This window comes from Pygocentrus nattereri, chromosome 3 (assembly GCF_015220715.1).
Source record: "Pygocentrus nattereri isolate fPygNat1 chromosome 3, fPygNat1.pri, whole genome shotgun sequence".
Taxonomy (NCBI): Eukaryota; Metazoa; Chordata; class Actinopteri; order Characiformes; family Serrasalmidae; genus Pygocentrus; species Pygocentrus nattereri.
The window spans coordinates 16541379-16559014 of NC_051213.1; the positions used below are offsets into that span (position 1 = coordinate 16541379).

The following is a 17636-nucleotide window of genomic DNA, read 5'->3' on the forward strand; positions in this document are numbered from 1 at the left end:
GTCCGGAGCTGATGGTGACGCCGCGTCCCCATGGATACAGCAGGAGGGAGAAAATCACACCCTGCACTTGAATCACATGGACTGAGCTCGGTAACGGGAGCGCTGAGACAACTATGTGAGTATGAGAAATAGGTGACAATGCTTACACACCGTACTGTAGGATCTCTTGCTGTTCAGGCTGTCTCGTCCTCAGGAACAGCCTGCTCTTTGTTCTAACGCGCTTTATGTGAACACTGTTGGCGGCGGCTTAGTGCTGCACGGTGCTAGCTAGCTTACGCGCGAGTTGAGTTTGAGTTAGCGTCTGTGTGATGGAACCCGCAACTTGCAGGCAAACATGTAGCCACAATGTTTTTTTTTTTTAAGTGGATCTGAACCGCGGTATAGGTGGTGTAGCTACATTTCAACTTTGGAGTGTAGGAGTCTAAGACCTGTAGGTGACAAAGTTAGCCGGCTAGCTGTAGTTAAGTGTTGATGAAAGCCTGTCCGTTAGGGCTGCTTATTAGCTAAGCGCAACTAACAAACTTTAACTCGCTGCTTGACAGGAAAGGTTTCTCAGAAAAGCCACAGCTGGTTCTAACCTCGCCCTAACTTACTCCCTTCTATCTTATTCTTGCACCGTATTATTGAGTACAGGGCTAAGCGTGCTGTCTTTTTGCCACATGAGTGATTGTAGGGCCTCCGCTCATACTTCATATTATTATATGTTTATGGCTCTTTAAAACGACAAAGAAAATGCGTTGCTCAGGTTAACTCTGACATATTTAATATGCCATAATTTGGCCAAACTGAAGGGCACTGACTGCATGCATATTGCAGCTGCATGTCAACCAGCTGGATTCTTGATTACCACTGAGGGCGGTGGCAGTTTGAAATAATGCAGCCAATGATCTGAGGTCACTTTCGCAATTGTAGTGAACTAGTACTGATGTCAGTGGAGGATAATCAGCGAGTGTCTGTGGTTTGATAAGCGACCGTTGTATAGTGCTTGGAGCAACAGGTTGTACAGTGCCAGCTGCTTAGTTCTGCGATCCGTGCTGAGCCTTGAAAGGTAGGGAGTAAATAGGGCGGGGACGGTTGAAGAATGTTGTATGCACACAATGTTGGACAGGTTTATAATGATGGGTTTTTTCTTCCGGACATGTCTTGTTGTTCACTGTTGACAGCATGGGATGAGCTAATTGATGGTAAGATATCATCGTGATAAGTTACGTTGCTATAAACGTTCCTGAGCAAATCATGAGAGTTCCAAACAACTGTACATTAAATTAAAAAGAGAGTTAGACAGGCCTCCCGAGAGTTAGACAGGCCTCCCATATGGTTTTGTTGTGTCGGGTTTCGCTGTCATTGGGAACTTGGCACTATTCTAACTGACAAAGCTGTGAGTCTAATGAAACACAATTGGCCCTTTTAACTGAATGTAGTAATGCGCAACATTTCAAACATTGAAAAAATGTAGTATTTTTAGATGTTGCATGGCTGATGCATTTAATCCATTCCAGACTATCAGACCTCTGAAAACAATTGTGATACATATCATACACTTTGAATATATCTGTAAGTATCATGGCATTACAATTTTACCGTATTGCCCGCCCCTATTTTGGGCCTAATGGGATGAGAGAGGCTGCACATGTTTTCAGTTTCTTTGACTGAATGGGTCTCCAGATCAGTTACTGGACACTTGTTATTTTTCCCACTTTGTTTGGTTAGCAGTGTGTTCCTCCATGTAAGACTGTAAGTATTATCCCCTCTTCAAGTTGCATTAACTTTAGCTAGTAGCATTACAGAGGAGACAGCCATAAGCATGTCTTGTGATCAGGATTATACTGGTTAGTTCATCGCCTAATGACCCAATGTCTTTCACTTCACATATGATACTTTGTTTGATTACGTAACTTAAACTCTTCCTGTGCAAACACATACAATCTGTATTGCGTTTTAATGCTGTTGGATTGATTTCTGTTTAGGGAAGATGTTTTCTGTGTGGAAGATGGTAGGTTAGGCTGCATTCCTTAGTACAGTCACATTGTTCTGTGCAACACTGACTTTCATTAATTATAAGATGATGGCAATAAAAAAATAAACATCTTAAGCAAAACAAAACTAGTAGATGAATTTGTCTGTTCCTTTCATTACAGTATGTTTGCAATGAGCAAAATCAACATTTGATATAAATGAAAATTTGACCTTAAAAGATATTTGCTCCATTTAATTAAAGCAGTGCTTTTTGTCATAGCTATACAAGTGGACAAAACAAGCTTCAGCAGAATGAATGTATTACTTTCAGAAAATTAATACATTGTTTTCATTGTGTGAATGCAGGGTTCACATGAACTGAACATGTAAATCACATGATTTCCATAGAGTGAACACAGTTTCCATTTCCCACCACCAGTGTCCAGTGAGAGCAACAGGGTTTATATACACTATATGAGTAAAAGTTTGTAGACACCCCTCAAAATTATTGGGTTTGGGCTTAGGGCTAGAGTTTTTTTAGATACACTCCTTGCTGACAGGTGTGTAAAATCAAGCACATAGCCATGCACTGTCCACCAATAAACGCTGGCTATAGAATGGGTCATTCTGTATGCTCTGTGGCTCTAAATGTGGCACTGCCATAGAATGTAATCATTGCCACAAGTCAGTAGCTAGATCTTCCTCTGTCAGCTGTATTATTGTTGTGAAGTGGAAGTACCTAGGAGCAACAACAGCTCAGCCATGAAGCCTCAAACTCTCAGAGCAGGGACGTATGTAAAAAGGCCTGTAAAAACTCCTTTCCATCACTCACTATAGAGTTTCCCTAGCTGCCAGTCTGATGGACAAATTTGCATTTGGCAGATGTCAAGAGAACTCTTCTTATCGGAATGCACAGTGCATTGTAGTAAAGTATGGTGGAGGAGGGATAATCACCTGGGGCTGTTTTTCAGGTTTTGGCCACTTAGTTCCAGTAAGGGGTAATGTTGTTGCTGCTGTATATAAAAACATTTTAGACAATTATAGACTTCTAACTTTATATCAAAGGTTTAGGGAACAGCAGTTTCAGCATGACTGTGCCCCTGTGCACCAAGCAATGTCCATAATGACATGAATTGATGAGTTTGGTATGCAGGAACTCCAGTGGCCTGTACAGAGGCCTCAATTAGTAGCCTTCCCAGAAGAGTGGAAGCTGTTATAGCCACAAATGGTGGGCGACGTATTAATACCCACGGTTTTGGAATAGGATGTCCATCAATGTCATGTAGTTCTGAATTTTAGCTTTTCACTCTCATACTGCTAGGTTACCTCTGGTTTTGAATAGATGTTTTTACCTTTTGTTGTTGGTTTTGTTAGTTCACTGCTTGTTGATGCATCCATGTCTCCTGTGAGCATTGTCCAGTGCAGTCTGGTGAATTACTGGTATTGCTGGCATAAGTCATTTGTTTGGCTGGTAAATGATACTTCAGACTTAATGTACTCCTGTGGTAAACAAATTCACTTCTTGGAAGTAGTTAAAAATAACTTTATTTTTAGCAAGAGAGCCAATGTAGAACTTGTCATTTAAAAGCTGTTTGTCATCAAGAGCGCTGCAGTCACAGAGTCTTAGCAACAGCATGCAAGAAGCTGGGCTTCAGGGTAACTACAGATGGTTTGAAAGGTCAAACGAGGAAAATATGTTAATAGTGTTAAAAATTAGTGGCATTAAACATTTTATTGTCTTAAAATGGTATTAATGCATACGTTTTGACACCACTAATATATTTACATATCTATTTAAGATAACTTCGCTCAGTGTGAAAGCTGCTAGTATCTGTTGTCATTGCTGCAGCCTCGCTAAACATAAAGTTTCTGAACAGTTTCTAAACAAAAATTCATTGCAGCGCAAAACAGCGTTGACAGGTGCTAATATAGAGCCATCCATACCTTGGTCGAATACCCATGTCTTTTCCCATCGTACAACAGAAACATGAAAGTAGGTGGGGTTCCCTGGAGCTTGTGTCTCTCTCACTGGTGTTAATAGTAAACATAAACAATGGCAAGTGAATGGTTTTTCAGAAATGCCAGTAGTCAAATTCAGTTGACAGAGTGCGGTGATTCTCTGAAAGTACCGGTCTGTACTATTTCTACCTTCACCCTTACATCCCAGTTTGGTATGTTTGGTGCCCTGTCAATAAGAGTACCTAAATTCAGCATGGACACATTCAGTATGGGTCACATGGCAGTGCAAATGAAGATCTGATGGAAAAGCCTTAGTTGATTTCAGAAATGTTTTGAGTGAATTGTGTGATCTCAGGTCCTAATTGATTGGTTTTGTAGTAAGAATTCAGTCCTTCTATGGAACACCTTTTCTGTTCCATTCAACCAGCACAGGCAGTGCCCTAACTGATTAGGCCTCAGCTGTGATTCAGGAAGGTGTGTGGTTCAGGCACACTCTAATCAGGCAGAGCAGGAAGGGCTTGGGCTGGGACGGGTTTCCTCCTACCTGCTGCTTACGCTCCACGCCACAGCAGGCCCCCACCCCGGCCTCCAATCCACTGGCCTGTGGGGCATGTGCAGTGGAATGTTGGAAGCGTTGCTCTTGGCACTGAATGGTGAAGTATAACCAATGACGTTAGCTGCCACCATGGGGCAAGGGGTGGCTTCCTCCACTGAACGTCAGTTAACTCCCCTTTTATTAGGAAAATGTGAGCAGGGTAGCTGGAGCTTTGGACGTAAACAGAGGTGGAATATGGAGTGGGGGGGTGGGGGTGTGTGAGGGGGGGGTGGTAGTGGAGCAGAGCAATGCTGGCACTAAAAATTATTGGTGGACTTTTTTCCATTGCAAACAGGCTGTTTCTATGCTGTGGGCTACATGGATGGGATAGTAGACCACATTAAAAATACCGAAACAAAAAGATCTATATGAGGAAAAATGCTGGCTCTTTTGTCATTGTTTTTTGAAGCTGCTTTGTTTTTTGGGCCATTTCTACCAGTACATTTGTCATAAAATCTTTGCACAGTGTAAAGGCCAGCTGGTGTTTTCAAGTGTTTCAAAAAAGGCAGTTTGGAGTCTGGTTTTGATATGGCAGTTTGTCATGGTACAAGTAATACTTTCATGCACACTTTAATAGTTTTATGATTATTATTAAAGAGGCACAGTTAAATAATTTATTTATTTAGCTTATTCTTTAAGTAATTTTACTGCAGGAATATCATATATCAGCATCAGCCCACAATTGCCATATCAGTACAACCCTAATTGTTACATGATGAAAGCTTAGATTTATTTGAAACTACTAAGGCAATAATTAGAAGATTTTACTAAAGAAATTTGGCTTCAAAGATGTGTGACTTTAACATGTGATTTATTTGACATACTCCATTCTCAATACAGATACAGTATCTGCCGAGTTGAAGTCTGAAGTGCACAAACCTTTTGCTGAGTATGGCACAGTAACATAAGCGGCTGTGGTGCCCCGAGCAAGGTCTTCCTTTAATTGGGCCTGCTAGCCACAGGGTCCAGCTGTTTGACTTCACACTGCCAGCCAGGTCCTGGTTGAAGGCCTTTTTTTACAAAAAGAATAAAGGGGTATAGGGAATCACAGAAAATGTCACTTTCAGATTTTGTACTGTGGTAAATGAAATGGTTAAGCCCTGCTGTGATTCCCCTGAAGAGCAGTTTTCCACGTTCCCCAAAACTGGCCTTTAAGATCACTAATTGAATACAGATATCACAGCAAGCAAACTCTACAGTACGCACATACACACGATTTTACGCACCCACACGCACACAGAGGGGCAGGAAGCACATTGTTTTGAATGGACTCCTTTTTTGTGGGGTGTGAATAGGTAGTTGGTTCATTTAGTGAGAACTGTGCCTCAGTTCCTTAACCAGCTGCTCTACCCAGTGTACATGTAGTGAATGACATCTGACATTTCACAAAGAAAAGCGTCCTTCATGAGTCTTCTGCAGGGTAAGGTTATTTTCTGTAGTTTTTGGGATTGGGCACCATAATAAAACATAGAGAGAGTGCATTTATGATTTACCAATAAATTAATAGTTGGTAGTAGCTGTTGCAGTAGTGATTTACAGTGATATTGTAATCATATCAATATCAGCAGTTAATTGGTTAAAAAAAGTGTTGTTAAGATTTGGCCGATATTTCAGACCGATATCTACTGATGTATGTTTTGTAATGTAGAAGAGCAGGTGATGTTGTGCTGCTAAAGTGACCGCATTTTATTCGCTTTACTGCATTTGTAGCTGTACAGAAGTACACGTTAAATTATTTTTAAATGCCGAACCAGATGGATTTAGTCACAATTTCAACATCACCGTGTAAACATCAGAGAAAGTCCATTGTTTATTTCATTTTTAGTTTTAGTTTAACTGCCATTAAGTAAAAGTTTTTAATTTTGCAGCAGCAAGAGCAAAAAAAATCTGATGGAAAATGACACAGAAGCGTCAATGCTAAATATATCAGATTGATCAGTATTTAAGGTGTCCACTCTTTGCTTTTGCAACTGTCAATTTTTTTTGTTAGATCTGCCTTCAGTTCTTCAGAGAAATCTGCAGGGATATTTTTCCACACCTCCAAAGTTCAGTCTTCTTTATTTCTTTCCGCTTTTCACGATTCAAACTAATTTACTGATGTTAAGGTCTGGGGTGGACATTCTATTGTTCTGAAAAGGCCAGCTGCTTCTTTGTTTAATTTGTAAGTTTCCTTTTTTTTTTTACTTTTTGCTTTTTATTATTTTCTTTTCTCAGTAGTGCCTTTTTGACATTTACACAGATTCTTTCAGACCGTTTCATAGCATTGAGTTCTTTGTCCGTTTTGGCTGGAAATTAAATAAGTGAAGGGTGGTCTGTGACACAGTACTATATATTGCCCAAGTTTTGCTTTCAGTTAGCCTGTTTTATTGAGAATAGCTAAAAGTGATTTATTATATCTGTTAATATGTTCGCAGGATAAACATAGCACTTTCTTGCTGTCATGCCTGAGCAAATGGGTGTTCTAATAAATCACAAACCTTTGCTGTAGACATGCTGAATAACCTGATAATGCCCTTAAATGCTCTATGAATAGTCTGCTGAATGACTGATGTACCGGAGTGTGGAGTGCATTGTCACTGTGCGTTTTTAGATTTCAATCTCTGTAAGTTGCACTCAGCCTAATGATCAGAGTCACAATCACTGAAAGTAATCAAAATGATCTTTTTTGTCATAATCACACAACCACCCTTTTCCTGATGTTCACACACATTTTCCAGTGAGATTTTTTCCAGCTGTTTTAATGGAGATAAGATTGTACTTATTCATATTACTGCTGAAGTGTGTGTGTGTGTGTGTGTGTGTGTGTGTGTGTGTGTGTGTGTGTGTGTGTGTGTGTGTGCGTGTGCGTGTGCGTGTGTGCGAGAGAGAGACAAAGATTAGAAGTGAGAGATGATAAAAGGCAAGGAAAACAATGAAGAGAGACTGGAATAAAGAGGGATACAATCAGAACATCAATAATCAGCCCTGGACAAACAGAATAAGTAATAGTGAAAGTGAATCAATTGATTGTGTACTTCTTTGAGAGTATTAAAGAGCCCATATCATACATTTTTGCTCCTTAAGGTTAACTTATGACATTTATATGTTTTTATGTCCCAAAATCAGGTATAATTAATTATTTACATTACCATTTTCAAACTCTCCTCTTTCCCCAGAGAATTAAAGAGGCTGTTTTTTTTTATTGTGCCTTTAAGACTGACGTAAGTCATCTGTGATTTTTCTGGGGGTTTTTTTGCTGCGCTAAATTGAACCTTATTCAAAAAGGAATCCAGAAATACATAACATCAGCATAAATTTTGATACAGGTATAGGTTGCATAGTTATGTGTAATAAATGTGTAATATATATTTCATGACATCACAAAAGCAATGAATTTGAAACAGGCCGTTTATTGCAGCTTAGTTTCCATTTATACAACAGTTAGGTCTGGCCACACAAGCTGATTGGTTGAGAGGCGTTGTAACTGTGTTGTTATTTCGCCATAACATCAGGGGTTCACAAACACCGTATTACTCCACTGAGACACCATTGCTAAGCAACGACTTTGATAGGAGACGCTCTCTATTTTTTTTTTACTTCTTACTTTGCCACAAACAGAAAACTGACACTTTGAAGATCTCATTTGACCGACAGCCGATGTGGTCAAACTCTGAAGATGAGACTACACTAAATTCCCAAACTGTCAGTTGGTCTGTGTGAGGAGTTGGAGAGCAAACTGCCGGCTGTACAGCAAGTGAGCGGAGCATGTTACTCTGACGTAGCCACAAGCTGCTTGTTAAGGAACAATAATTTGGAAGGAACTGCGAATATTAAAACATATTAAATGACACATTCGTGGCCCAATTTATTTATTACTTTATTTATTTAACTGTTGTATAAAAGCAGTAGAACACTCGAGGTCGTGTGTTATCACTATAACTTCACGGCTGTGATTTGGTCGTAGACACAAGCCTTCATGATAACACACTTCCTTTTGTGTTCTATTGCTTAATTATGGGCTATATATGTGAGTAGTAATTGTAAGTTAATACTTATTATAGATGCAAATGTTACAGCTTTCTTGGCTTCGTATTTCACTACATAAGTATGGTCTTCATAAGTTTTCAAAAAATGCCCCCCTTCAATGGGTTAATGTGATGTTGCTGAATTTAAGGTAAATCTGGAAAATTTTAACGGCATACTTTGATCTCTGTATTTATTTGAAAGGTCTGTAGAGCCGTGCCAGGCATAACAATAGTGTGTGTGAATAAATGATCATTTTGACTTTAATAGCCTACCATAGCAAAAAATGGACAAGTTTAGGAATATTAGCTCGACTAACTGCAGTGAGCTCTCAGATGTTGTTGATGGACATTGTCAAAATGACAACCATGGAGATGTGATGAGTGATTGAGAAAGCAAGCTAACCAGTGTTATGGCGATCATAGCCGCAAGCTTTCGGAGACACAATGAAGGGAAATGCTTCCTGTGGGGATTCCGCCAAGTTCCGCCACCAGCGGGTCATTCTTATTGTGGGAATGGCCTTCTCCAAGCATCATTTGCATTCATCTTAAAGTAGAGCTCTGAGCTCTGTCTTAAAGATAAACACAGAGATTCACAGGGGCATTGGAAAGCCCCAGATCACCAGTTAAATTCGAGCTCTCATAGCTGAAGGAGTGAATTAAATATCTTATTCATTCCTTGAAATTTTACCAAATGGTGGGTCATCTTGGAACAGGATGAGTTTATATGTGTGGGGTCATAATGCAAAGAGTCAGCTGCAAGCCAGTCAATCCTTTTGCATGTCAGCAATTGTATAAAAACAGTTTATGAATCAATTTGAAGTCCAAACAAATAGTTTGATGGTGCACCAGATGCAGGGGCCAACATGGAATTATTAGGGGACTCCTGACAAAGGCTGTTTATATTTGTCCAGCCAGTGTGTGCAGATGCACGTAGACCCATTGCATGAATAACTCTGAGATGCTCTTGACACTCGGTGTACTGGAGGGGGAATGTAGTCATAATTGAAGTTGCTGTGTTTGTCACGTACAGGAGAATAGTGAGCATCATAATATTGCCAATGATGCTGCGAGAGAATAATTCAAATTTCTGTTAATTACAATGAATTACAATGGGGCACACTGCAGACAGGAAATCAAAACAGAGTTTATTTACATATATCAGTCTGAATGGCACAGACACAAAAACAGCAGCTGTTATAGGAGAAGACTATTGAGATTTTGCAGTTTTTCTACAAAACTGGCAAAAATGCCCTTTTGGAATAATGCAAAAGCACATGTTACCTTTGTCATAATGTCCACGCTTATCAGTGCTTTTAACAGTGTTTTGGAAATGAGAACTGTGAAAAGCACTGACTAATTTCTGAAGAGTCAAGGCTTTTACGTAATGTTACAAACTTAAATAATTTCGCCAAAATGATGCAGGCTAATGCAGTTTTGCAGTTTTGACAATTCTGAATATTGTCTTAATACGTTACAAGAGCCTGTAATTTCATCACTGTTGTATTGTGCAGTCCTCAAGGTTGGTGTAAAGAGTTATGGTGGTGTGATTTTACACACCTTACATGCAAGGATTGGCGAGCATGCTTCAGCCCAGGTTTGAGTGGCAGAAGGCAGATGGACCTGACACTGGACTCCGGTGCTCCAATGGAGATAGGTCAGCAGAAGTAGGACACTTCCTTAAAGGCACACCTAAACTGTTCAGTAAGTCCTCCAGTGCATAGAATTTATTTTGGAATATTGAGTCAGATAAAATGACAGCTGTCCTTGTCTTGATAAAAATGTAAAATGCTTAAATATGCTTAAAATGGATTGGAGAATCTACACAGTTTATACTTGGTTTAACCTTCTTAAGTCTCCTATGCATAATACATAAAAAATCAACCTACTTAGAGAAGATCTACTTATTTACATTACAAAAGTAGATGATTGCATACCATATGTAAATTGAGACACGGCTAAGGCAGTGATAAGGTGGAGTGGCTTAGGATGCTTTCACAGTGTAGTTTATACCTTGTAGACTTTTGTTAAATACAGATGCGCTCTGTGTTCCTAGATCAATCAAAACTGCAATGTACCTTCTTTAAATCATATGCAGTGCCACCTCCCACCAATATTTCATGACAGGAAATGATGAAGTATCTCATATTGCTGAAGTGGCTGAAGTTTACAGACAATGTAAAATACAATCAAACCTGGCAAACCATTCCTTTATAGAAGTGCTTTGTACCTTAGCATCTAACTTTTATCTGAACTTTTCACAGAGCAGTCTGAGATGGCTCTGCTGCATGACCTGTGAAGTCTTCACCTTAGTCTTACTTGGCCCTATTTGTGATCTGGAGAAGATTCTTTAAAAGTAGTGATATTGCTGCTACATATGGTTAGGGCATAGTTCAGTATGTCTACTTCTTTTCATTTGGTCCGATTGTCCTTGGTATTATGCAAAGTAAGCACACCTGCAACTGGATTCAGTGATGCATTGATGCAGCAATGCAAGTACAGCGATGCATTGTTAATTTTAAATTAGGTCTCCACCCATCTTTAGACCAATCTGGTAAAGGATATTTTCCAGGATTAGTGGCAGCAAAAATAGTTTAACACAGTGTCCCCCCATCTGTCTGCTACTGGATCCAAAATTTCTTGTCTAACAGGAAACAGTATGTCAGGGTGGGTACTACATTTCAGACCCTCGCTGCTTCAGAACTGGTTTTCCACATGCCCTCGCCATGCTTTGCTCTGTGTACGCCAGTGACTGCACTTCCTGCAGTGACTCTGCTGAAGTTTGCAGTTGACACTACTCTGGTCAGTCTCATCTGAAACCATGATGAGTTCACATACGTACAGGAAACGACAGTTGGTGTCATGGTGTGGAGCCTGACAACCTGGAGTGAAACAAATAAACTTTAGAAATTACCATTGATTTTAAAAAGAAAGTCACCACAGTGCGTCCACTGTAAATGCAAGTCTCCGCTGTCAGCAGAGCAGACTCTTACAAAATTCCTGGGTACCATTCAGCAGGATCTCAGATGGAACAGACACAACATGGCAGTTGTGAAGAAGGCCAAGCAGTGCCTGTATATCCTGTGACAGCTCAAAAAAGTTTTCGTCCATCATCACATCCTTTGCCTCTGCACTGTTATGCTTGGTGTATAAAAAAACTATGGCCCACCACCCTCAAGGTCCTTTACTCATCTAAGATGAGGATGGAGGGCGGGGAAAATCATCGTTGACCCCTCACACTGGTTACACTTAGAATAGAGCAGGAATAAGACCCTAAAGATGAGGACCAACACTCATCTCCACAGCTTCTTTTCTCAGGCTGTCGTCCTCCTAAACAAGGATCCTTCTCACATCCCTTTGCTTTACACAACTGTACATGCACTTTATTACTCACACTGTATTGCACATAACCCACTGTGTATATAATGCCGTAATCCCTCTAAATGAGAGCATCTCCCACTTTACTATAGTCAGTGCACAGATGCACCTGTTGCCGTATACATTTCATAAAAATGTTTAGCTTTACACTTACATTTGCATCTCGTTTTTCTTAGCATCTTGTACATACTATATATATATATGTAGATGTGTGTGTGTGTGTGGGTGTGTGTGTACACTTTAGTACTTGAATGTAACTGTTTAATTCCCATTGCACAGCCTGTTTTATGTTTATATATAGTATATCTTTTCTCTATTTATTTTATTGGAATTCATTTTATATTGACACCTGCACCAGGAGAAATTCCGTTTACATTTGGTATTTGGAAAACAAAGATTCTAATTTGGATTCTTTAGCTCGTCAAATCTCTGTCCTGACTTCCAGATTGAATCGCTACTGCTTCCTCAAAGGCTTGAAATGGGCCATGCAAATCAGGCCTCTTTCCTTGCCTCCTGCCTCATATTGCTTTACAAGGCAAAATTAGCAGACCTTGCGGCTTTCCCTCTGCTCTGCCTAGTTAACCACTGTGCCCCAGTCTGTGACATTAGCCTTTGGAGTGGGCTCAGCTGGAAAAACACATGGCTCATATGACCCTATTTTTGGAAACGTGTTTCCTCAACGGGCCTCCCCAGTCTTTTAAAAAAAAATGCATAAGAGCATTTTATAGGGAAATCCACATCAACAGGAGTTGCTTTGTGGGAAAATGAGTGATGTCTTAATTTTTTTCAAAAAGTAAGTTTCTCTCAGATGTATATCTGCATTAGAAATGGTACATATATTTAAATTAGTGATTCACTGAAATGAGACCGAGATGAATATTCTTGGCCAAAACCAGAATTCAGGACACACTCGGCTGAAAAGTAAAACCAGACACTTAAAAAACAGACAATGAATACATGTATATAAAATGAATTTACAAAATGTATTACAGTGTGTAGTCAACAGTATATGCCACAACAGTTGGTCACCCAAGGCAATGAATTACATTATTTCTTAGATAAACTTTGCTCTTTGGCTCTTTTGCTCTTTGTTTGTCAGTTTTTTTCAGTGGTATCAAACCTGTAAAGAAGTTCTTGGATGTTGTACTCCTTCTTGATACTCAGCAGGAACAGTGATTACAAATTGCTTGTCTAATGTCTCTCGTTGAAACCCTAAAATATTTTTCAACATGTCACACAGGAAAGTGAAGAAAACAAACAGATCATTCTCATTTTCATTAGTGTTCAAATTGTTTACAAAGCCTTATGAGTTTTTGTTGTTGTTGTTGTTTTTTTTAAACACAATTTTACCGAAATTGTTTTCTGTAACAATCTGATTTAAAAGACAAACTTTTAAGGAGTTATTTATAACTGAAGCACTTCAGAGCATGTAAAATCATGCTAAACTGTGCAAACACTCTAGTTCCTCACTGGAAGAAATACACAGCTAACACAGTGTGAGTGTGTGTATTTCAGGATGGACTTGTAAATGGATTAATTGAATTAATTATTTTTCACTTATGATATCTGGTACAGCATTTTATATAGATATATCAGCCAATTAGCAATGCCCACTGATACCAATTATGCTGTTTCTAATTCTTAGGAATTTTATCTGTTAAACTTGGCTTGGCTTGAACTGTTGCATTACAGCTTAGTACGGGAGATGGTTGAGTTTTGGAGGTGTATGCAGAATACTCTCGAAAAGATTGACCTGTTTTGGAAGCTGCTGAACTGCTTTGTGCTTAGCTGTGTCATATGATGGAAGAGATAGGATGATCTCACTGTTCTTGTTGGGATTACATTAGTCATGCTTTCATTCTGCTGTGAGGGACATCAGGTACAGCAGGTCGAAAGGGATAAAGATAAAGGGTGCTCTCGGGAAGCTATTTTGAGTCAAGCAAGGAACAGGAACAGTAATTGATTTGTATTTCAATCACCTGTTGTACTGCACACCACGAAGCAATGGAATATCATTTAGCAGCATCTGTTCGCGTTGAGGTTTTCCAGCTAGGGTCTTTCAAAATTCCCTGATATAAACTGTAAGTTATAGCCTATATAGTTCATCTCTTTAGGCGGAGTTAGAGTGCCTGTGTTTTCACTGAATGCATCTGTCTCTGTTGTTGAGGCCTACATATCTTACACATGGAGTCTGGATCAAACATATAATCAACAGAACGTTGACATAGTGTCATTACAGCCTTTTTCAGAATTAATACATTAGCCATGTTTGTGGCTGTTTTGAACATGCAGCTTTGTGGGGATAATGGAGTGTGGGGTCTTATGTAAGTCTGAAGATGGAATTCCCAGTGAGATGTTAAGAGAACATTTTTAAGACCTCTAAGTACCCTTGTCGTGTGTGCCCTTTTTATCCCACTGAATTCCCTATTTTATTTTGTCACTGCATACTTGTGCAATATGCTCCTTGCATGCTTTTAAAGGTTATTGCCATCACTCATTTTTATTAGCATGTTTTGAAATAACTTGGCACACTTGACACCTTATTCTGAGAAATGACCAGCTTGTCAGTAGACTAATTCAGTCAGAAATTCTGTGTCCAGCTCCATCTTCCAAAGTGGTGATGTGAATGTCAATACTGATAGATTGTGGTTTTGGCTGAACATCTTCCGAGACGAGAATAGGGAGACCGGACTCACACGTGTATTCATGCACTTCTCCTCTTTCATGTTGTGTTCCTCTGCTTGAGTTCGCTCTTTTTTTTTTTTTTAATCTAATGGGGTGTATCTGACAGCAATGGGTGTAAATACCAGTTTTACTATTGATGTATAAGTGGTTATGTTGTAACTATTTTCCTCTTGTACTTGCATGTAAACCTTTTACTGTTCTTATAGTCAGCTGGTTTGTTTTTGGTATGTGACAGACAGTGCCCAATAAAGGAGAAATGTGTTAAACAAATACAAATATAGGAAAATTATTCACACATTGTCACCTTCAGCATGCAGCCAGTCTTCCTGTTCCTGCAGTTATTAAAAGCGTATTACTGCCTTGTCTGGTGAGCTTGTTCAACACTGCCTTCTGCTGCATATAGTTTTTTTTAAAGGAATAGTTTGACAAAAATCAAATGAACATGATCCACTTACCTCAAATGCAGTCGATCAGCATGTTAGGTGTCCAGACTCACTTAATATAAAAGAGTTACATATCAAATCTACAAAGATTGAGGTGTTACGTTCAATTAGTCACGACTAGGGCGACTACAGACTTCCAGACGGACTTCCAGTGATTGTGATCAACAATAGCCTAGCAGCTCCCGTTCTAACCTAAAGAGTGAACATTTGGACACCAAACATGTCTTGGCTGATTGACTGATTTGAGGTAAGTGGAATGTCAGATTAAAAAATATATATTTATTTGTTTTTAACCTAACTCTTCTTTTAATTTTTGAAAATGAAATGTTAATTGCAGCACAGTTGCTTTTATTAAGGTGAAAGGTGAGTGAAGGAAGCTCTTTTAAGGTTTATGTGATGCTCTCTATCAGTATTTCTCTTCTGGTATAACACACATTCATATTTTCTAGACTCTATTGTATTTTTTATATTATAAATAGAAGAAACACCAAAATATGCTTTATGAATTTAGATTATGAAACCCAGTAGAATAATGAGTTAAAAAGGGTCCTCGGAATCTTCTCCTTGGAAATTTTCTCATTCGGTCTCTGGTTAAATGATTAAACATACCATTTGCCATGTGCATCATCATGCTACTTAAATTTGCTTCATTGGTTTGAAGTGTTATTTGAAAGTGTTATTTTATTAGCACAGGGTAGCCTTTCAAAACTAATGACATACTACAAATTTTTTTCTTTTTTTTTTGGGAATCTGTACTCAAATGTCAAACTGTACTGAGTTACACAGTATTTAACTACATCCTCTTAATCATTTTCTCACAGGTAGTTATTTAATCCCGTCATAAGGGTGGATCTCATCCAAGGCAACCTTTTTACATTTTAGAGGATACTCCTATTTCAAAACAAGACTTCTGGGCTCGCCATGACCTATCCCTGGGTTATCTAAAACTCAGAGGCTCTCTTCATTTCAGCCCTAGCTAAATTTATTAGGTGGCAGCTGGTGGAGGGTAAATTTAGAGCACAGGTGGCTCTGATAGCCATGGTGTCCTGCAGCTCAGCTACACAGTTAAGTACCCTGTAGAAACATAATGGAACAATACAGGCCCAGGCCTCAGCTCTCCTCCCTGTCAAATGCAGGCTCAGCTCCGCAAGCACTACTCTTGTAGACCTGTGGAAGGGTCCAGCACTCCACCAGCATTACCACTACACCCCCATCTTTTTGGAGTGTTGGAGTGTCATCAAGTAGTCGCCGAGTAGAATAAATTATTGCTGCGTTCATTCTTATTGGCAAAGCATGCTATTGATGGAAAAAAGGAAGCATGCTCATTGGTTGACTTCAATCCATTGGAAACATTCTTTGTATTCATTGTAATACTACATGGAATGAAGCATGCATTTCTGGTATTTTTGGAACAGCTGGCATCTCTTTTAATTTCACATTGGTGCTGTTTAGTAGGAGTGATTAGATGGCATTTGCTGGCGGTGATGTTGGAAGAGCACGAGGGAGCACTTGTACAGAGGTCATGTGATGTGATATGTGAAAAGGGGAACTCCTCTACAGCTCAGCTTATCTTGAATAAGTGCTGATTGCAGTGGTGTTACTTCTGTCAGCCCTGCATTCTAAAACCGCTGTACCCCAGTAACCTCAGTATTAAGTCTTGAACTCTGCCCTCTGCCATATAAAATGGCCAGAAGAATGGCCTGATTTGTTTGAGCTGACAGAAAGGCTACATTAAGTCAAATAACCACACTTCACAACAGTGGTGATCAGAAAAGCACAGCACAGCATTGATGTGGATCAGCTTCAACAGCAGCAGACCACATCAGGTGTAAACAGCACAAATCCATGGACCCAACCTGCTTTTGGTGGCCTTGCCAGTCATTAGATCTGTTTTAGAATGTGGTAGAATGGGAGATCAAGACAAATCAGCACCTTGTTGAATCTATGACAGGAAGACTTCAGGCTATGATGAAGGCAAAATAAGGCCCTGCCTAACATAATAAATTAGTCTGTAAAGTTACATTTTAGGTCATATTGGCAGCAACTTTATGAAACGATACATCGGTATAAACATAATGCTGGTCAAACTATTTCTGTGAAAATGAAATTAACACAACAAACCAAATGAATTGACTCTGTGATCAGTTTCTCTGGGATGTCCTTACAAAATGGGCTAGAGTGCAACAGCTTTTCTCTAGCACAGCCTTTTATACAAATAACAATAAATAGCAGCAAAGCCTATTGGAGCATGTTTGCACATGCTGGATGCTATAAATATCAGAGTCTCAGACTTCAATGTAGTATCAGTTTCATTCACACATACACACCTCTTGTAAAAAGAAATGTATAATTATTGATAAAGTATCACTGTGGATGTCTGCTGTACAGATCATTTAAATGCAGTCATAACAAATATGTTTAACATTGTCATTGTTATAAAATCCTTAATATTCCCCCTTAACTTAAATACATTGAAAAGATAAGTTAAGATTTTTTTTTTGTTTCTGTTTTATAGATCTGATCTTATGTCAGTGATTATTCACCATATTGTCCTGATCAAAGCTTGATGTGCTTTTTGGGTCTTTGTGTGAGCGCAGTTTCCAAAAAAGTTGGGACACT

The 17636-nt window shown here is 39.2% G+C and overlaps 1 protein-coding gene across 2 annotated transcripts in view; it reads left to right on the forward strand.

Moving 5' to 3' along the window:
• The window catches only part of ptp4a3b (protein tyrosine phosphatase 4A3b), a 37838-nt gene continuing 20202 nt past the window's right edge, over window positions 1–17636 (forward strand). The window contains exon 1 of one of the 2 annotated variants that reach the window (XM_017713155.2): window positions 1–115. The gene's annotated coding sequence lies outside the window, so the exon portion shown is untranslated. Of the gene's footprint in view, window positions 116–935; window positions 1049–17636 lie in introns of those variants that run through there. The other variant, XM_017713157.2, reaches the window with a different exon arrangement.